Source organism: Poromitra crassiceps, assembly GCF_964638095.1.
Source record: "Poromitra crassiceps genome assembly, chromosome: 2".
NCBI classification, from domain to species: domain Eukaryota; kingdom Metazoa; phylum Chordata; class Actinopteri; order Beryciformes; family Melamphaidae; genus Poromitra; species Poromitra crassiceps.
In genome coordinates, this window is record NC_139624.1 from 62,683,810 (window position 1) to 62,706,070 (window position 22,261).

The window sequence follows — 22,261 nt, forward strand, 5'->3', positions numbered from 1 at the left end:
ACTTTGGGATGTTTTTGTTTTATACATGCACATTTTTTGGTGACATAATCCTCCACTTCGTCTTGCATGAAGGGCCAATAGAACCTATCACGAGCTAAATTAATCACTTTGTCAGACCCCACGTGACCCATATCATCATGTAGGCTTTTGAGAACGAGTGGTTTCAGTTTATTAGGCACAACTAGCTGTTTCCTTTCTCCTGCTTGTCTGTAGAGCACTCCGTTGTCTAGTACCAACTTGTTCCATTCATGCACAAGTCGTCTCGTTTCCCGTGTCATGTTTCTTTTGTCCTTTTCTTTTGGGATCCATCCCTTTTCCTGAAGTGTGATCACTTCCTTGATGACACAATCTTCGTGTTGGGCCGCTTTAATATCTTCTCTCGACAGAGTGGACAAGATATGACCATTGTGGCTCTCAGCCTCCATGTTGTCTGATGAGCTGAGCCTAAGAGAAGCTACCCATGGCACGTCTCCCTCCTCAGCAGCTTTATCTCCTTTCCACATGGCCGAGACAACATCAGGAGACACTACTTCTGTGTAATGACCCAATTTTTCTTCGAGGTTCACAGGGAACCGGGACAAAGTGTCAGCGTCTGCGTTGGACTTACCAGGTCTGTACCTGATATCAAAGTGAAAATCCGAAAGCTCACCAACCCAGCGATGCCCTGTCGCATTTAGTCTGGCTGTTTTCAACACATAGGTCAGCGGGTTGTTGTCGGTGTATACTGTGAATGTTGGTGCATAGTATAAATAGTCTCTAAACTTCTCGCAGACTGCCCACTTGAGTGCGAGGAACTCAAGCTTCCCTGAGTGCAGGTGATAATTGCGCTCGGCTGGGGTGAGAGTTCTGGATCCATACGCTATGACACGCAACTTTCCACACTGATGTTGGTATAGTACTGCACCTAGACCTTCGTTGGACGCGTCAGTGTGTAAAACAAAGGGCAGATCAAAATCTGGGTATGCTAGTATTGGTGGGTGGGTGAGCAGATCAATAAACTTTGACACTACGGCCTGGTGTTCAGACGTCCACGTGACTGGAGTTCTCGATGGCAGCTGTCCATTGTCTTTTTTTTTCTTTTTCTGACCCTTTTTCTGTCTGACTGTGGACTTCACGCTAGTTTCGCCTGAAACCTGCTGTAGCTCAAATAATGGTTTAGCTATGCGAGAGAAATCCTGAATATAGGATCTATAATAGCTGAGGAATCCGATTAAGGATCTGACTTCACCTACTGTTTTAGGTTCTTTTTCCTTCAGCCGCAAGACCGCTTCAAGATCTTTTGGATCCATGTGGATGCCTTCTCCAGACACCATCCTGCCAACATATCTGATTTGCCGCTTGAACAACTCGCATTTATTAGGACGCAATTTAATTCCGTGCTCTCGCATTTGACAAAGCACTCGCTTCACGTCATCAAGATGTTCACTAAAGGTTTTTGAATAACAAAGTATGTCATCAAGATAAGGAGAACAACATTCATCTCTCATGCCCTCCAGAACCTTCTCCATACACCTTTGAAAGGCGGCTGGTGCGTTTGTCAAGCCGAATGGAATGCGCACCCATTCATATAAGCCCCAGGGGGTGCTAAAGGCTGTTGCACTTCTCGACTCAACATCAACAAACCCCTGGTGGTATGCACTGCCCTGGTCTAAGATGGAAAACCATGTGAATCCCCCTAAATTATCCAATAAGTCCTGTATTCGGGGCAACGGGTGGCGGTCTGGGATGGTTTTTAGATTTAGCTCACGAAAGTCAACACATAGTCTAAGACCGCCATCTTTCTTACGAACACAGACTATTGGTGAAGAGTAGGATGATGCGGATTTCTTAATCCAGCCTTTTGCCAGAAGGTTTTGGATGTGATCTTTCACTTCTTTATGGAGTGGCTTTGGGATGGAGTTATAACATTTCTGTACTGGAGTGTTGTCTTTCAAATTTATTTTCAGGTTGAGATCTGGTATACAGCCTATGTCTCCATCGTCCCTGGCAAATATGTCACACTGTTCATAAAGCATTTGCCTTACCATTTCCTTTTCCTGTTCAGGCAGATGATCTAACTCAACAGGTGGATGCCACTTCTCCCCTGTAGGTAGAGGCGGTTTACTTCCCATTGTCTGTTTTTCTTGACTTTCTCGGTTTACCTGGTTTGAATGCAGTCCAACATTCTCTCTCTCTCTCGTGTCTCTCTCAGGACCACCATTCTGCATCACAGGCCTGATTTCAGCTATTTGGGTGATTGTGCCCAACACTGTTCTCTGAGGGAGATAAATGTCATGCTGAGTGCTGTTTTGAACAGGGATTCTCACAGTCTTAGTAGCACCATTAGGCACCTCAATGACAGAAGGGAACAGTTCCAACCCATCTGGGCATGAATCAGTCAAAGCTGGTTCGAACAGCATAGCTCCTCCTTCTGGCCATGACCTAACCCGGCATTTGATTTCACAGATCTCACCTCGGTTGATCACAAGACCTCTCTTTCCCATCTTTACCACACAGTCCTCAGACCTCTCCTCTGAGGTCTCGGTTGTCACTGCTGAGACAATGTTGTTTACCACATCTTTCTTTAACTTCATGGCTCCACTCAGCAGAGCTACGAGCTTGACGATACTTTCAGGCTGCTCGCTATTTTCTCGGATCAGTTCTTCAATGACATTAAATCCTATCAGAGGGGTTTCGACACAGCTCTGGCTGACTAACATGGGCACATGAATGGCAATGTTTCCATGCTCCATGCTCTTAAGTTCCATTAATACCTCAACCCATCCTTCAAATGGAATTGGAGTACCATTAGCAGCAGTAGCATAAAAGTCTTCCTCTAGCAGACTTGACATGGGTTGTATCTGAGCATGTGGCAAAGTGTTTTCAATCCAGGTCCTTCCCACGACGCTAACCTGTGCCCCAGAATCCAGCAACATTTCTGTGGAAACTCCATTTATTATGCAAGAAAGCATGCATCTTTTTCCGATTAGCTTAGCCACTCGCTTTCTCTGTGGTTTACTGGGTTCATTGGATTTACTGGATTTATTTGGCTTGTTGAGTGGTTTGGCTGGCTTGTTACTCGTGTCACAGTTTTTGGTATGGGACTGAATGTTCGTTGCGGTCACTGGTCGCCCCTTACCAATGACCTCATCGGGTTTCCCGCCTTTGGTCCTTTCTGAAGGCATCCCACTGCTCTATGGCCAGCTTGGCCGCACCGGAAGCAATGTGGGCAGTTTTGATTCCCTTGTTTGAGACATTCATCACATCTGGGTTTCACGTAGGTTTTGTCTGGGGTTTTAGCGCTTATTGGTGACACACTAGCTTGGTTCTGGGCTGTGTTATCAAGTGGCTTAATCATCATTTCCACATTTTTAGCTAAAGCTGAAACCTGGGCTGTCAGTTCCATAATAGCTGTACGGTTGGCTTTGACCTCTCCCTCAACTTTTCTTGGTGAAGGCTCAATAGTGGCCTCACTGCCCACACACTCTTGTGTCTGAGCTGTATTAACAGTCAGGGGTTTAGGTCTGGATACAAAACCTAGCCGTTTATTTCTCTCTGCCTCTTCAGCAGCGGATTTGGTAATTTGCTCTAAAATGAAGTCGTCAGTCACTGACAGGTCAGATAAGTGACACTTAATGTCTCTCCTGATGTCCCTGTTTTTGTCATTAAGGCCTTGATAAAGTGTGTGGAGGAAAACACCTTGCACTAGCTTTTTATCATAGTTAAACTCTGATCCACTCTGCTGAGATGCAAAGATTAGCCTCTGTTTTAACCCCACAAGTCTGTAAACGAACTGCTGAGCAGTTTCCTTGTCCTGCTGCCTAGCGTTACTAAGCTCCTGAAACAGCTCTGTACTACTTTTGTCTCTCATGTGTGATTTCAGAAAACGTTTCAACTCAGCGATTGTTAGGTCGTCTTTGTTTGTCAACATGTCTTTAAACGTTCCTTGTTTTATCATTTTCAACACTGAGCGAATTATTTCTGACTCTGAGAATTTCTCCTTCAAACCCTCGTCTATTTGCTTACATATACTGCTGTAACTCATTTCTGAACCAGAATCTGAGATTACGCCCCCATGCATTTTGAACTCTCTGCGAGGTAAGAACGCAACGACGTCAGTGAGTCTAACCAATCCCGGCACCTTTTCTGTAACGGTTGGTTCTCCACCTATGTCACTATTTACCGACTCTGTTACTGGTGCTGGTGATTGGTCCTCCTCGCTGGTTGCCAGTTCCTCTATTTCATCACGTAGTTGGAGCAGACGAGATAGTCCTTGGTCCTCCAAGCCCATTAGCTCCTCACTCTTCATGAAGTGGACGACGTATTCAAACAGTTCAGGTTCATTGCTGCCTGTGACTGTTGGAATCTCAACCGCCTGGTCATCTTTCAGTGATACTGCAAGGTCATGGAGCTGCTTCTCGTTGAGAAGATACAGGAGTTTCTGGATCTCCCAGACTAGCTGACGACGAGCCATCTCGACTGGACCCCTGAAAACTCTCTGCTCACAAGGTGGATGATTCTCACTGCTGATCTCTCAGACGGGTGATTCGCACTTGCTTCTCGTCACCGCGGTTCATGGATTAGCAGATCTCCGTCGGCGTCTGGTCGACGTGGTTCATGGATCGGCAGCTCTCCAGCAGGCGAAGCCAATCCCAGGACGAGCCCCCAAAATGTTACCGACCTCAGAATTGGTAGCTGAGGACGGCTGAGAACAAGAACGTGGCGTCAGACAGTTTAACGTGTTTATGTTCTCTTTTATTCACACTCTTTCTTTTATCTCTTTTTATAGTGCAATAAACTATTATGTTCATCTCCACATAACATAAGAATATCAAAACAGTCATGTTCCATATTCAAAATAATATTTAACATTCAAATTAAACATCTCCTTCATTAGCCATTCACTTTCAGCATCTGCCTATGACTGATGACAGTGACATTCAACATAACCATCAATACACATTACATTGGGAATGCATTTACTTTATATTACCAAACTAAAAACAAAGGAAAGTCTATATCTATAATACTCCCATCAAGAATGTAATGAATCATTTACCATCAGCATTACAACTGTATTGATAACAAAATAAACAAACGAAAATGACAATAAAAGGTATTATGTCCAGGCAGTCTGAGGCTGTAATACCTAGCTGAACCGCACTACTCTCTAAACCCATAGCCATCTTGCTAACCCGCTAGCATCACGGCTACATGTTAGCATGCTAAATCCGAGTGGCTACTTATACATAAACAACACCTTCTACTGCATTTCCCATCGCTTCAACTGGTTCGAGTTGAACTCAAATAGTTACTTAACTAATCCCATCGTGTTTGACCACTTTCCTCTGAGTATTTATTAAGCTAGCAACAGTTTACCCACCTGAGAACAAGAACGTGGCGTCAGACAGTTTAACGTGTTTATGTTCTGGCGAACTTTCCGGCTACCTCAAACTTAACCCACCAGAACGAAGGACCCCAAGTTATTGTGAGCGCAATGCACCATCTACAGGCCAAACTGTGTAACTGCGATTTCAGTAGAAATAGGAATAGTTAAGTCTCAGAGAAGTCAAGTGTGTAATGAAATGAAATGAAATAAATTAAAATAAATGGTAGGGTGTCTGTTTTAAACTTGTGCATTTTTATGCCTCGACACATTTTACAGTCCGGTACAGTTGCGCCAGAATGAACAGTTTGCCCCATGGATCTCTTGGTCTGCCCAGAGCGTCCGAGATGATATGGCACTCCCGCATCAGTGCTGCTCCCGTCAATCACCGTGAATCTGCCCAGACTTCCCCATGGTCTGGCCTCAGCTGCGCCAGCAGGGCTATGAGCAGTCCGTAGCAAACAGGTGTTTGTTGGGGGAAAAGATGGTCGCTATCTGATGACATCATCACCGGCCATCACCGTATCTTTTTCATGCAAATAGCTACTAATAATGCTTGCATTCCCATGAATTATTGGCATGTAATCTTGAAATAATTTGTCCTTGAAAGGGCTGAAAAGTGTTGAAGCTATTATTATAAGAATTTCGCATCGGGCGAATCATGTCTGCCTCTCCACCTAGCGATCCTGTCCATGTGTCATATTTATTTTCAGCTCATCAATCTCATCATGTGATGACTGCTCCGGATTCGGATTCTGGACTCCTCATCGTTCAATTCGGTTCACCATACAAACCACCCAAGTCCAGCGCCAAGTCAAGTCACTAAGTCACCCAGGCCAAGTCGGGAACCCCTAAGTCACTAAGTCACCGGGGGAAGATCCCAACCCCTAAGTCATCCCCTAAGTCACTAAGTCACCAACCCCTAAGTCATCCCCTAAGTCACTAAGTCACCTACCCCTAAGTCACTAAGTCACCAACCCCTAAGTCATCCTAACTCCTGGAAACAATCTACTCCCCATGGCTCGCTACATCAGGCTCAGGCCTCAGACTGGCCCCGGCTCCCCTGTTCCTCATCGCACCTCGTCACCACACGTCAAGATCCTGGTTCATCCTGCACCTCAAGCGGACGCTCCAGAATGGCAACCTCTTGATGAAGAACTACTCCAGCCACTCCTTCGGGATCGGGGCGGCCACCTCAGCCGCTGTGCAAGGATTGCCCTCCGCCTCCCTCCAGCAAATGGGCCGCCGGCCTTCATCAGCATTCTCCAGCTACATCCGCCCGGAGCGGGCGGCCATACCGGCGGCCCAAAGAACCCTCCTCCCTTCATCGGCAAGCATGGCAACGAACAGTGTCCCAGACTTCCGTGCCAAAAAAAAAAAAATGTCTCGTTGGTGGTGGCTCCCCTAAAAGCACGGCGCCCAGTAAGGCGCAGTAAATCTCCCGGTTCATTTCCCCGGGGGGGAAGAGAGGAAAGAGAGAGAGCCAAGAGAGAGAGTCAGGGTCAGTCAGAAGGCCAAGTTGAGCGGCGCGCGCCAAGTCGGGGGCCAAGGAGGCCAAGCTAAATGGTGAGGTGCCAAGGCTGCCAAGTAGGCCAAGCTGGGAAGCGCCAAGTTAGGTAAAGGCGAGGCGCCAAGGCGGCCAAGTAGGCCAAGCCGGGAAGCGCCAAGTTAAAGCGGGAGGTGCCAAGGCGGCCAAGTAGGCCAAGCCGGGAAGCGCCAAGTTAAATCGTGAGGTGCCAAGTAGGCCAAGCTGGGAAGCGCCAAGTTAAACGTTAATGTACCAAGATCGTAGGCCCGACCGAGTTGGGAAGCGCCAGCCGCAAATAGCTGTAAGTCGCTAAAGGTCGAAGGCCAGAAAAGTACAGTCAAACTACCGGTGCCCGCAGATCTCAATTAACCTCCGGTAATCGGATCTTCCTTTTGGGGGATCAAGATCGAAGGCCCGATCGAGTTGGGAAGCGCCAGCCGCAAGTAGCTGTAAGTCGCTAAAAAGGTCGAAGGCCAGAAAAGTTCAATCAACTACTAATGTACCGAGATCGAAGGCCCGACCGAGTTGGGAGCGCCAGCCGCAAATAGCTGTAAGTCGCTAAAAGGTCGAAGGCCAGAAAAGTACAATCAACTACCGGTGCCCGCAGATCTCAATTAACCTCCGGTAATCAGATCTTTCTTTTGGGGGATCTCCTAGCCTATGCAGATTCCCTCCTCTTGCCTCAAGAGCAGCGCCACTGGCTAATGGAGTCATGCGCCAAAGTATTTGCCATGCATGCCGATTGCTAAATAAAGCTTGTTAAATCCTACCAACTGGCCTCTCATGATTGAAGTGAGGTCTTAGACCAAATTTCAAGCAGAAGGCCATTCGTGCATAATCTAATCCGATCACCCCCTGACGTCAGTCAAGTTCTAGTATGACGTGGTCAGTCAAAGTCTTAGTATGACGTCAGATATGACGTCAGTTAATTCTCATATATATAGCAAGGGTTCTACGTCACCTCTCTCTCTCTGGCCGATCATAGCAGCAGCTAGCTTCACGGCAGTCCATCTCCCCTGAAGCCGTCCTCCGAAGCGTTGTTTTGCCCCACCCACCTTCCCAGTCCGCCACCAACGAGTCGTGACTCCTGATCCCCCACGGGGGGGGGGGGGGGATCTCCTAGCCTATGCAGATGCCCTCCTCTTGCCTCAAGAGCAGCGCCACTGGCTAATGGAGTCATGCGCCAAAGTATTTGCCATGCATGCCGATTGCTAAATAAAGCTTGTTAAATCCTACCAACTGGCCTCTCATGATTGAACTGGAATTAGATGGAAGAAGATAGATAGATAGATAGATAGATAGATAGATAGATAACTAGGCTCGGCTAATTCCTAGGCTCGGCCGCTGTCCCGCCCTGCAGCTCGACCGCAGGCTCACATGCTCTTATGACATCACTGATGTTACAACTTCGCATCAATGATGACATCCCAATCCCAATTGCACCAGTGATGACATCCCAATTGCATCAGTGATGATGTCACAATGCCTATGACATCATCAGTGATGCCACAATGCTTATGACATCATCAGTGATGTCATAATGCCTATGACATCATCAGTGGGACAAAAATTTAACAGAGAACAGACAGACCGAGATTGCCCACTTACCCCTTTTCTATACTAGGCATCTCATGAGCTCGATTCCTATGTGGGCTCACCTGCCCTTCACCTCGCCAAGCTGGCCCCCCCTCTCGCATACTGTATGCAGCTCAGCCACCTCGCCCTAGCTGCTCCTACTTCAGGGATGCTGGATCACCTGTCCTGGAGCTGGTAACATACAGCTGTCCATGGCAGAAGATGGGGGGTCTGAAGCCAGACTCCCACTTCTTTCAGTGTCTGCCCCTGGGACTTGATTCTGCTCTTATGACACTGTCACTGATGACATCATCAGTGGGACTCTTATGACATCACTGATGATGTCACTACTGCTTTTATGACATCACTGATGACATCACAACCTCCTATGACATCACTGATGATGTCACAATTTATGACATCACTGATGACATCATCACTGGGACTTTGTGTGTGTGTGTGTGTGTGTGTGTGTGTCGTCGAGCTGGCCCTGCAGCACGGGCTTACCCGCAGCTCGGCTGCTGTGTGGCCTTGCCTGCCCTATAGACCTTATTCACAGCGCGGCCATCTTGGATTACGTCATCGCACAGGGTGGCAACGTGTCTGAGCCTGCGTTACAACCATTGTAAACAATGGAGCGGTGGTCCCAAAACCTGAGTTCTGTTCCACCAATTTCTTTTGACCAAATTGATAAATGGGCAGATGACAACGTCAACATCCCCAAAAGGATTCAAAAGAAGGGCTACAGTAACTGGATTGAAGGGTACATCCACGATATTCAAGGTAAATTAGGGTGCAACGTTACTGTGTACAAAGACTTGCTATCTGTGCAGTAGGCTACTTGCTCCGCCGTCATATTAACTTCACTTATCGTGATTTTTGCATGTTAATCATGAATCAATCTAACACGATTAATTTGTAATCTGACAACTTTAGTAGCGCTAACATTGCTGACATCGTCAGTTAGCTGTAAGTAGATATTGGCCACTTGACGTTTCCATGCTAACATTGTTTTATTAAATGGATGAATGAGCGTTATTCTATCATTAGTATCCTACTTTTCAGATAGGTTTAACGTTGAAGGATACGTTCATATCAAATTACATAGCCTGGAAGCTTGCTTCAAATTACATAGCTTGCTTCAAATTACATAGCCTGGAAGCTTGCTTCCAGGCTATGTAATTTGATATGAACGTATCCTTCAACGTTAAACCTATCTGAAAAGTAGCCTACTAATGATAGAATAACGCTCATTCATCCATTTAATAAAACAATGTTAGCATGGAAACGCCATAGCACCTACAAGTGGCCAATATCTACTTACAGCTAACTGACGATGTCAGCAATGTTAGCGCTACTAAAGTTGTCAGATTACAAATTAATCGTGTTTTGATTCATGATTAACATGCAAAAATCACGATAAGTGAAGTTAATATGACGGCGGAGCAAGCACTGCACAGATAGCAAGTCTTTGTACACAGTAAAGTTGCACCCTAATTTACCTTGAATATCGTGGATGTACCCTTCAATCCAGTTACTGTAGCCCTTCTTTTGAATCCTTTTGGGGATGTTGACGTTGTCATCTGCCCATTTATCAATTTGGTCAAAAGAAATTGGTGGAACAGAACTCAGGTTTTGGGACCACCGCTCCATTGTTTACATGGGTTGTAACGCAGGCTCAGACGCGTTGCCACCCTGTGCGATGACGTAATCCAAGATGGCCGCGCTGTGAATAAGGTCTCTCTCTCCCTCAGTCGCTCCCCCTCTCTCTCCCTCTCCTCCTCTCTCTCCCTTTCCTTCAGTCTCTCTCCCCCTCTCCCTCAGTCTCTCCAGTGATCCTCAGACTGATGACATCATCACTGATGACATCATCACTTATGATAACACTGATGATGTCATCATTGGGACTGATGTCATCAGTGGTTTATGACATCACTGATTATGTCACTGGGATTTATGACATCACTGATTATGTAATTTATGACATCACAGTGGGACATGGGACAGACAGAGAAACAGACAGAGCCCTAGCTCCCATTTATATACTGATGATGACTAGGGATCTCGCGCTCGATTCCTAGGCTCGCTACTCGCACGCCCTGCAGCTCGCATTTGCAGCTCGGCCGCTGCGCTGCCTTGCCCGCAGCTCAGCTGCTGTGTGGCCAATGAGACCAGCATCATGACATCACTGATGATGTCATCAGTGGGATTTATGACATCACTGATGATGTCACAGTGGGATTTCATCAGTGGGATTTATGACATCACTGATGATGTCACAGTGGGATTTATGACATCACTGATGATGTCACAGTGGGATTTATGACATCACTGGGATTGATGACATCACTGATGATGGCACAGTTGGCTTGATGACATCACTGATGATGTCACAGTGGGATTTATGACATCACAGTGGGACAGTCAGAGAGACAGAAACAGACAGAGCCCTAGCTCCCATTTATATACTGATGATGATGATGATGATGATAAGATTGGTGGATCAATCCAGTTACAACATTGCTTCATAAACAAAAAACACTTGTAAAATCAAATTTGAAGGGTTAGAGACGAGTGATCTTGACCTTAATGAGGCACTGCAATCTATCATTTGCTACAGTCAGTTTAATATCCTGTCATTGTGCCCACAAGCTATGTATGTGTGCCAAAGACAGTGACTAGGAATGTCATGTGGTTATGTCTGTGCTGTGCTCAAGGACAAAGGGAAGGAAACTGTGCTATAAACACCTCCTAATCCACTATTAGATTTCAAGACATGAGTCTGGAAAACTTTTGGCTGACTCGTAATCTTATATTATTATTATAAGCCAAAAGGTCTTTAAATACTTAATGTATTGTCTTATTGTCACATTCTATTCATAGATTACTAATCTATAAAAAATAATGTGATAAGACAATACAGTATTTAAAGCTATGTGTAAATGTAAATAATATTTACATAATATTATAACATATTTACTAAAGATGTATTCACTTTAAAAAGATAAAAGCACAAACATAAACAGGAATTTGATTTACACTTCTAACAGGGCTCTCTAGAACATGAAGAGAGTAAGATTCTTCGAGCTTGTATAAATGTTTATAATGCTGTGGTGTAGCTAGGTAAGAGATGTCAGAATTGACCAAATTATATTTCAAATGGCTGACATGTGTTGTAGAATACTTAGATTTGTTTCAAATGTGTTTACTTTTGGGGCTTTAACACAGCTTTTGTTGCACACAAATTAAGCACTTTTAAATGAAAATTAAGCTACTTTTGCAATGTAGTGAAATAAAAGTTTTGAAAATGTGGTGGCTCGGGGAACGGTCCGGCCCCCGGCTCCTTAGGTTTCTGACAATGTGGCCCGCTGAACAATTTAGTTGAATAGCCCTGATGTACAGTAGAGAGATTATTGATTTTTCTGTAAATGGTTCCTCCACCTCTACTGAATGACCTTTCTGTACAGCTCAGTAGCTGTAGAACTGGATGTGTGCTTGGTAACACTGTCATTAATCACTTTATGTATGCTGACGACCTGGCCATACTGTCGCCAAGCAGTGCGGGTTTCCAACAGCTGCTAAATATTTGTTCTGACTATGGTGTACAGTTTGATGTAAAGTACAATGCTAAAAAGAGTGTCATTATGATCTTCAGGACAAGAGATGATAGGGATCTCTCCTTCCCATCCTTTTATCTGTCAGGACATGTGCTGGATGTGTGTAGCAGTACTAAATATCTGGGCCACATCATTAATGATCATATGAGTGATGACGATGACATGTATAGACAGCGACGTATGTTGTATGCACAAGCAAATATGCTGAGAAAGAAGTTTTATTTCTGCTCTGAAGAGATTAAGATAACCCTGTTCAAAGCCTATTGTACATCGCTTTATACTGCCCCCTTGTGGGTCAAGTTTAAGCAGGCTAGCATTCAGAAACTGCAGGTGGCCTACAATGACTGTATGAGAATACTGCTTGGGAGGCCAAGGTGTTGTAGTGCCAGTGAAATGTTTTGTGGTGTAGGGGTCAATACCTTTCATGCCCTACTGAGAAACCTGACCTATAAATGTATTTGTCGTCTGAATGTTTCTCAGAATATCATAATCTTGCTTCTGACTCAGCCCCGTTTTAGTGCAATTAAGTATCAGACCATCACTTGGGCTCATTGGTACAGGCTCTTATTGTAGTATTTTTTGATGTGCTGATGTTAATTGTGTAATTGTTTGATGTTGTGTTGTTGTTTTTTTACTGTGTGTTTTTATTGGACCTTGTGTCTGCTAATAAAGATTGATTGATTGATTGATTGATTGATTGATTGATTGATTGATTGATTGATTGATTGATTGATTGATTGTAATTCTGAACTCAGCCCTAAATTGGCAGATGAATTTCTGACTTTTATTGTTAAAAAGGTGGAGAATATTAGGACTCAGATCAGGTCAGACACGTGTGTCCTATTTCTCCCCCCCCCCCTCAAACTGTGCAGTGCTGATTCAATTTCAGCCAATTTCCCTCTCAGTCATAGAAACCAGAGCAATCTAGTAAGTAGTACTGTGTAAAGCTCTCAAGATTAGGCTTCTTTTTTACTTTTTTTGGTCTCATACTTATTTTATCGTTTCCTTTTGTAGATCAAAGCAATCAAGGCACAACAACCCAGACCATAGGTATTGGCAACATATACAAAGCACACAAAAACAATGGAGAAAGAAGAAGAGGGAAAAAAAAGGGAACAGAGAAGTGCCATACAAGTACAAACGATCATCGCCAATATATAGCCTACTATAGATAGTACACTGTACTGTCTGTATACCCGTGTACCCACACACGCATCCACCCACACACAGACATCTGCACGCGCACACACACACACACACACACACACACACACACACACACACACACACATGTTGATATATGCATGTACAGACAGTGTACGCTCACTCATCTCTCCACATAGCAGACTTTAGGGTCTGTCACACCGATCCGGCCCCATGTTGACACAAACGTACAGAATGGGTTAACATTGTTGAGTACATTCTGTGTGTTTCAGGCACATTTACAACAAAATAATTAAAACAAAATCACTGAAAATAAACGATACCAAATAAAATAAAAAAGGAAAACAAGAAAAGGGGTGTAGTAGCCTACAAGACCAATCTATAAGTAAAGGTTGTGACAGAGCTAAGATTAGGCTTCTTTAAAATGGGTTGCATGTTTAGGTGAAACAAAGAACTCCCGCTCACAGTGTCTACTTCACTTGCAATAAAAAAAGTAATTAACTATTTGGGTAATAACTATTCAGTATGCAGACCTTCATCAGATTATTTTTCAATTGCATGTTTAAAAGAAGAAGGAAAAATACCAGTGGCCAAGGAGCAATTGATAATTGATCAAATGCAGGGACTGACAGTGGGCAATACATGTTTTAAAAGTTTAGTAGGAATACAATTAATTGGACAAAGAGTGACTTTATGCCTCTCTCTGATGTCTTCACCCCCGGCTTCTTGGAAAACCTCCCATTCAAATTGGCGAAAGACCACCTATCTTGGCCTGACCATACCCAGAGATCCTAAACAAATATTTAAGTTGAACTTTGGTGAATTGGTTTCGACACTCAAGCAATGTATAGAAAACTGGAAAATCCTCCCTTTGTCCATGATTGGTTGTATAAACTCAGTTAAGATGGTTTCACTTCCCAGGTTCCTCTATTTGTGTCAAAACCTTCCCATTTTCCTCACATCTGCTTTCTTTAGAGAGCTGGACTCTATAATTATGTCCTACATCTGGAATTATAAGAACCTTAGAATTTCGAAAAAATTAATTTGCAAAAACCCAAATCTGAAGGCGGGCTGGGCCTGCCAGTGTTTAGACACTACTATTGGGCTGCTAATCTTGGGGCTTTGATGTTCTGGCGGCAGGGGACTCCCGGCAATCTAATTCTCGGTGCTCCCCTGTGGCTGAAAATGGAGGCCAGCTCTATAGTGAACTCCTCTCTGCCATTTATGTTATTTTCTAAGCTAGAGCAGCATGAGACTTTACAACATTTAAGTTTTGTTGTGAAAAACTCAGTCAGAATTCTAAACCAAAGTGTTTTGAGTCTGATGTTTCTGTCCTCACACCAATTTGTTTTAATCATTCTTTTTTTACCACCATGGTCAGACAAAATCGACCATACTTGGAGTGAGAAGGGGCTGGTTTCCATCAGGGACCTGTTCATAGATGGTAATTTTGCATCCTTTGATCTTCTGAGAAGTAAATTTGAGTTGCCCAACACACACTGGCTTAGATACCTACAAGTCAGACACTATAGCCACTTCTTAACATGCAGTGGAATCCGTATTATAACCTGCTCCTAGCCGGTTGGCCTGCATGTTAAACAACAATTAGCCGGCCTACGCGCACTCCCGCGACTCCGTATCTTATCTACCTCGACCGCCGGTATAAGATCCGCTTCCACGCAATCGCAGCTCATGTTAAACAGTGGCAGGTCATTATCCGTCTGAGTGGGCGGGTGTGGCTCTTCAACTCACTTCACGTTCACTAGTTTATTAATTAATGAATCGTTCGGGCAATCGCTTATATCAACGAGCAAACTCACGGTTTCCTCAAGTGCTGCAAAAAGGGCTTGAATTGTTTGGCCAACGCGCTTCAGCTGCAGCCAGGTCCAGTGCATCAGGAGGGACGCTTACTGCTGCGCTGCTTGCTTGCTCCCATGTCAGAAAAAGCCTAACTTTTGTGGGGAGAAATACATTGAAAACTAGTCAGATATGACTTGAAATGCCACTTGTAAAATAAATCACCCACAGTGATTGACGACAGTCCGACCACTATTTTGACTGGGCGGCTTTATGTAACCCAACAAAGGTGAAGCACTCATTTTTGGCACATTGCCACCCCTCGTTGGAATGGACTCCGTTAAAACGGCACGTTTTTTGAAGTCTCCAGATTTGTCGCTAACGTGATGCAGCCAATTCTATTGTGTGAGGCAGGCAGTGTTGTGTGACTGTGCCTCTCCACTGCGGAGAGGATAGGAGCTGACTGACTGATAGGCTATCAAACTTTTGTGGGGAGAAATACATTTAAAACTAGTCAGATATGACTAGTTGCCACTTGTAAAATAAATCACCCACAGTGATTGACAACGGTGCGACCACTATTTTGACTGCCTCATAGCTAAAGCTGTTTCCTAGCACATTTCTTGTTTTCGATACATGCTACCGCGCCGACTTGTCTGAAATTATATGGGACAGGAGTCTGTCTTTGGTCCAACTCTGCTCAATTAACAGCAGACACCAGCTGACAATTCTTTTTTTATTATTATTATTTTTGTTTAACAGAATATGAACAGACGAACAAGCTCAGACACAGGAAAGAAGAAAGAAAAAAAACATATATTAACAGTTATTGTGATGTGGTGCTACATCCATATAAAGTGCTTATGTGCTTGCAAGAGACGCTGTGCACAGGGTCCCACGCAAGGTGTCCAACAGAAACTAGTCAGGCAGGTCATCCACCTCCCCCCACCTCATCAGGGTAGGTTAGAAATGGATCCCAAATGTCTAGAAACTTTTTAAGTGAGTTGGTTCTCAGGGATCTGAGCCTCTCCATCCTTATAACAGAAATCATGTCCGTCAACCACAGTTGGAAAGAAGGTGAAGAGGGGGAATCAGCTGATCCAATTTAAAGTCACTCATCGTCTTCATTATTCCAAGGCTAGGCTGCACAAGATCTACCCTTCCGTCTCACCACTGTGTGATAGGTGTCAGGTGTTAGAGGGTACATTATCCCATGCTTTTTGGTTTTGCCCTTCACTTTCCGGATTCTGGGCCAAGATGTTTGACTGGTACTCTAAGGCCTACAAAGTAGCCCTCAGCCAGAGGCAGAATTCGCCATCTTCGGCTGCTCAGAATCCTTGCTGCTCCTCCCTACGGCTGTGCCAAGAGACCTATTCTGAAGGAGTGGAAGTCCCCCTCTTCACCTTCCTTCCAGCTGTGGCTGCCGGTCATGATCTTGGTTATACGTATGGAGAGGTTCCTGAGGATCAATTCACTAAAAATAAAATTGTATAGATAATTGTAAAATTGTATAGAAATTCTCTGAGGAAGAAGTTTTATTATGAGAGACAGTGGTTTCTACCAGAGCCGTGTATATAGAAGAGTCGCGACATCTCCATTCACTCCAATGGACCAGTTTTTTACAGTTTTTACAGTTTTTAAGAGTTCCCGGAAGAAAGGTTCTGGATTAAGCAGCGCTGTCGAGTTGCAGCAAAATGGACAGTTTGTGATGTACTTTGAAAGGGTCAGACATTTAAAGAATCAAATTGTACATTATCAGCTTTTCCCTCCCCATATTTTATTTTGTAATTTTCAGAACATAGAAACCAAAAACAGACAAAAAAAACCATACATATATCAACATTAATGTTACAACATGGTGGAGAGGGGGACTTCCACTCCTTCAGAATGAGTCTCAGTCATCCCCTGCGTCAGAGACTGTTGTACAGCCGTAGTGAGGAGCAGAGAGGATTCTGAGCAGCCAAAGATGGCGAGTTCCACCTCCAGCTGAAGGGTTATTTTATAGGCCTTAGAGTACCAATCAAATATTTTGGCCCAGAATCCATAGTGAAGGACAAAACCAAAAACCATGGGATAGGGGTGGGCGATATGGCAAAAATATCATATCACGATTTTTTTAAGGCAGGATCACGATCCATGATCTTATCACAATTCTTTTTCATATTGGTTTTTAAGACTATTTTGCAAGTCATGGAAATTTAAAATACAATTTGTTTTATAAATATTTTCATGTCGTTCATTTACGCTGAGTTTCCAATAATTCATGTGCTAAAAAATAATGTTCACAAGCATGCAAACATCTATCTATCTCTTGGTTTCAATGTTATTTTTACAGTAAGATTGGGCGATGGGATGAATATATTGGCTATCTGCGATTGAGTTGCGGATTGTCATTTGTCAATTGTCAATTTGCTAATGGAGAGAGAGAGAGACTGACAGACAGAGCGAGTGGGGACAGAGCAGAGACATGCAGCTCAGCACACACACACACACACACACACACACAGCGTTGAGCAGTGAGAGAGAAGCAGGGGGGAAGGAAAGAGAAGGTGGAGCAGAAACGAGGCAGCAGGATGAGGGCAGATTAGGAGCAACGCGTCCTCGCATTTAAAATAACTGACAAAGTCCGACTGAAGCAAATTAAACTCAAACTATCACAAAGAGCAGCCGAGATTCAGACACTTTTTGTGCGATGAGTTCCGCTCTATCTGCCTGTTTGTCTCTCTGCCAGTGCCAGTGTCTGTTTAGTGTGCGGGTGTGTGTGGCATGTCATTTTTAACGCTGTTCATAACGAGCAGAGCGTGTGTTTAGGCTATCGTCCGGCTCCGTCCCCAAATTAATTTTTTATCGTCCCTGACGTTATTTTTAACGTCCCCGGGATGACGGGAGGTCCTTCGTGTCAAGGCAAGCCCTGGTTAAGTGTGTGTGTGTGTGTGTGTGTGTGTGTGTGTGTGTGTGTGTGTGTGTGTGTGTGTGTCTCTCAAACTAACTGCCCCTCCGTGTTGTCGTCCATGCTGCTGCACTTTGCAAAGTAAAAAGGGGGAGGGGAGGAAAACTTGGGAAGCGTCTTTCAGACATAGAAATGCAACTGATAGAATGTGCACTGCATGTAGCGCGATTCTGACGATCTGTCTGGAAAGGCAGATCGTGGAGCCATTCTGATCGTGAACGATCCAAGATCGTCATATCGCCCACCCCTATAGTGTACCCTCTGACACCCGACACCTATCACATAGTGGTGAGACAGAAGGGTAGATCTTGTGCAACCTGGACTTGGAATAATGAAGACGATGAGTGACCTTAAATTGGATCAGTTGGTGTCTGCTGTTAATTGAGCAGAGCTGGACTATAGATAGACTCTTGTCCCATATAATTTCAGACAAGTCAACATCAAGTTCCTCCTGCCATGCCTCCCTAATCCTTTCAGTAGGGGCCCTGATACAGTCATCAAACAGACACACAAATCTAGAGATAAGATGCCTGGATTGATGGGGGATTAACATCACATAAAAAAAGCATGTTCATTTGGGAGAACTACAAAATCACGAATCTTGGATCGAACATACATGTAGTTCCATTATCAGCTTTATTTTAGCATTCAAAAGTAGCGCGAGCCGCCTTCCTGGCTATTCATTGGCTACTGAGTCACGCATTTTGGACCTCCGCTGATGCCACTCTGGGCCAGACCAAATATCGGTACCATCTGGGTGGGCAAAACTTTACCTATACTAAATTGTTTATAGGGTCAATATAAGTAAATTAATATATGATAGCCTTTCCACAGGAGCAGCTTTTCATATTTTTTTGACATTTTCTTATTAAAAAAATAAAAAATCAAAAATAAAAAAAAATAAAAAATATATATATATATATATTCAAAAAAGTGTGTGATTGTGTATGCAGTATATTTGGAAGCCTATTCCACTTTTGAAATCATTAACACAACACTCTTTTTAAGGTTATGTTTATGTCTAGGTTTCCCAGATTCCATTTGTAGCATCTCTGTAGCACGTGAGGTGTGTGTTCAGTGAGGCTGGTGACTACTAGGACCATTATTCTGTGACAGATGCCTTGACCTTGTAAGTAATTTTGTTCAAAATACTTCAAACAAAGAAAAGTCTACACATCACAGAATAGAAACTGTTTACCACCAATAAGTTAATTTACTTCATGAATTAGCTACTACTAAGTAGCTAGCTGTGCACCTGGGCACGAGACAGGCATCTATATTGTAGTTATATTAATGTAAAAACAAAAACATAGACTCATTGGGGTTTTTGATGGTGACTGTTTTAAGTGGATGTGGAGGAGTTACATATTACATGGTAAGGATCATCTAGCTCAGTGGTTTTCAAACTTTTTTGTGTGCCTGAGGCGGTGTCCACCCGCTATGCCGACCACCCGCAGTGCCGACAGCCCGCAATGCCAACGTTAGGTTTAGGCGTGGGCTATCGGCATTGCGGACTGTCGGCACTGTGGTCTGTTGGCACATCGACGCGGCACCAGCCCCTATGCATGGTGTCCCTAGGCACACCATTTGGGTGGGTGTGTTGCTGTTTTGATGTAGTAATTTTACAAAGTGAATTCCTCAATTATTTAGTTAATAAATATTTCAAAGTACTGTAATACATGTATACTTGTTTGTCAAATTTTATTTGGCATTAGTAAATAATTTATAAGAGTGATAACACATTTATAGAGGCTATTTTGCATGGATATAGGTGTGCCTTGAGATTTTGTCTTGCCCTTTGGTGTGCCTCAGGGGTGCCGCGTCTATGTGCTGACAGTCCGCAATGCCGACAGTCCGCAATGCCGATAGCCCACGCCTAAACCTAACGTTGGCATTGCGGGTGGTTGGCATACACGGTGTGCCTAGGCACACCATTTGTGCACACCATTTGGGAACCACTGGTCTAGCTAACATAAATGTTTACTTGGCAATTTTAATGTGTAACAGCTCACATTAGCTATGGCTAAGTGAACGTATGCTATGCTTTGTGCATGTGTGGCTCTGTAAAATTGGAAAATAATAGTGATGCCTTAAACGTGATTTATTAATATATATTTTAAGATACTATTAATGGATGTGCCTGTTACTGTTAGTTTATGATAATTAAGCTTGGAAATTTCATGTCAAACAATATTCATTCCAGAGAGCTACATCGTCAACAGTGCAGTGATGGATCCAACTTCAGCTGAAGGCAGCAGCAACCTGCAAAGAAAGTGTATGATCCACTGCTCTGATGAGGATTCAGAATCAAACCTAGTGTCACCCAAAAACCTGGACTCATGGAAAACTTTGCTGAGGGCGGCAGAAATCAGACATCATCTCCCAATTTTGGACTTAGCCAAAGACTTGCATGAAGGAGATGTTCCACCAGTACTGTATCATCGGCGGTGCCGTAGTCTTTTCACATTGAAGAAACCCCTGGATTCTACTGTATCATTAAAAAGGCAGCCTCTGCCCCTGAAACTGCAGAAATACATTCAAGAAGACCATCTAGAGAGGCACCAAGCAAATCAATGGTGTATGATGTAAATTGTATCTTCTGTGAGAAATCAAGTAAATATCTGAAGGGCCAAAACACAAGGGAACCTCTCGTACAGTGTTCAGAGTTACGCGCGGATGACCGGATCCGAAAAGCAGCAGTCACCAAACTGGACGAAAGGATGCTTGCTATCACTAGTAGAGAGCTTGTTGCTGCAGAGGGCCATTATCATAGGTCCTGCTATCGTGCATATACACGTGAAGAGCCTGCTGCCAGCTCTAAGTCAAAGGAACAAAGTGGAGATGCAGAAGCACGCTATGAGGTAGCAGAAAAGCAGGCCTATGAGGAACTGCTCTCACATATTAGGAATGAACTCTTTCCAAACCCAGAAGTACTACCCATGACATACTTCTCATCAAGACTACAATCATCCATGAAGTCTCTTGGTATCAGCCAGATCAAGGAATCAACCCTAAAACACCTGCGCCGTATGATGGAAACCAAGCTCGGTGGATCCATCCATATATTTTCTGATGACAAAGGGAAGCTTCTTCTGTACCCAGACAGCCTATCAATGACTGAGCTGGCCCAAACGGCATACTCATTGAATATGAAACTACAGCAAACCAGATCTGTTGACTCTAGGGATGTTGTAACAAAAGCAGCTTTGCTAATGAGAAATGAGATAAAAAAACAAGACACCAAAAAAGTGTGGCCACCTGATGTAGAAGACGATGAATTCAACATTCCTGAATCCATCACTCAGTTCCTGCAAACACTACTGACCGGAAACTGCGAGTGCACAAGTCCATCTGAAAGAGTCAAGCGACTTGCCACCTCCTTTGGCAGTGACTTGGTCTTTGCAGTCACCTGTGGCAGAATCAAGCCACCAAAACACCTACTTCTGCCGTTTGCTGTGAAGTCCTTGACGGGAAACACAGAACTGGTACACACCTTGAATCGGCTCGGACACAGTGTGTCCTATTCACAGATTGAAGAGATTGACACAGCACTGTGTCTGCAGAAGATGGAACTGTCAAGGGATGACATACCACTACCAGCAAACATTTACCAAAATGTCTTCACCACCCTGGCTTATGACAACATAGACCGGCTAGACAGTTAGTGGTGCAGGAACCTCTCACCGAGTCAATGGCATAGCTGTCCAGGCAAAGATCATTGGACCTGCACCACAAAGGATCATGCCTTCACTTACCAAGTCAAAGAAGAGGAGTATCAGTCCCAAAGCACTGATGCTACCCACCTATAATTCTGGACAGAGAGTGGGGCCACCAAAAACACCAAGTGTAGATGCAGACACTACCACACAAGTCCAGGATGCAAAGGCAAAGAACCTTGTCTGGCTGCTTGCTCGAATGTCTGCCCCAGAAGCTCAGACTGTGAGTAGCTGGACTGGATTCAACATCCAGGCCCGCAATGATGTCACAGTGGTCCAGGACACTGTGAGCTACCTGCCAACAATCAATGCTCCTGCTACAGAACTGTCTACTGTGTATGAGATCCTAACCCAGACAGTAGGCATCATGAAGTCCCTGCAGTTAAACACAATCGTCTGCGTGTTTGACCAAGCACTCTATGCCAAGGCAGTAGAGATAGTGTGGAAGCATGACCAGTTCAAAAACATTGTCATCAGGATGGGGGTGTTCCACACCATTTGCAATCTACTTTCCATTCTGGGGAAACGATTCCAAGATGCAGGGTTGAG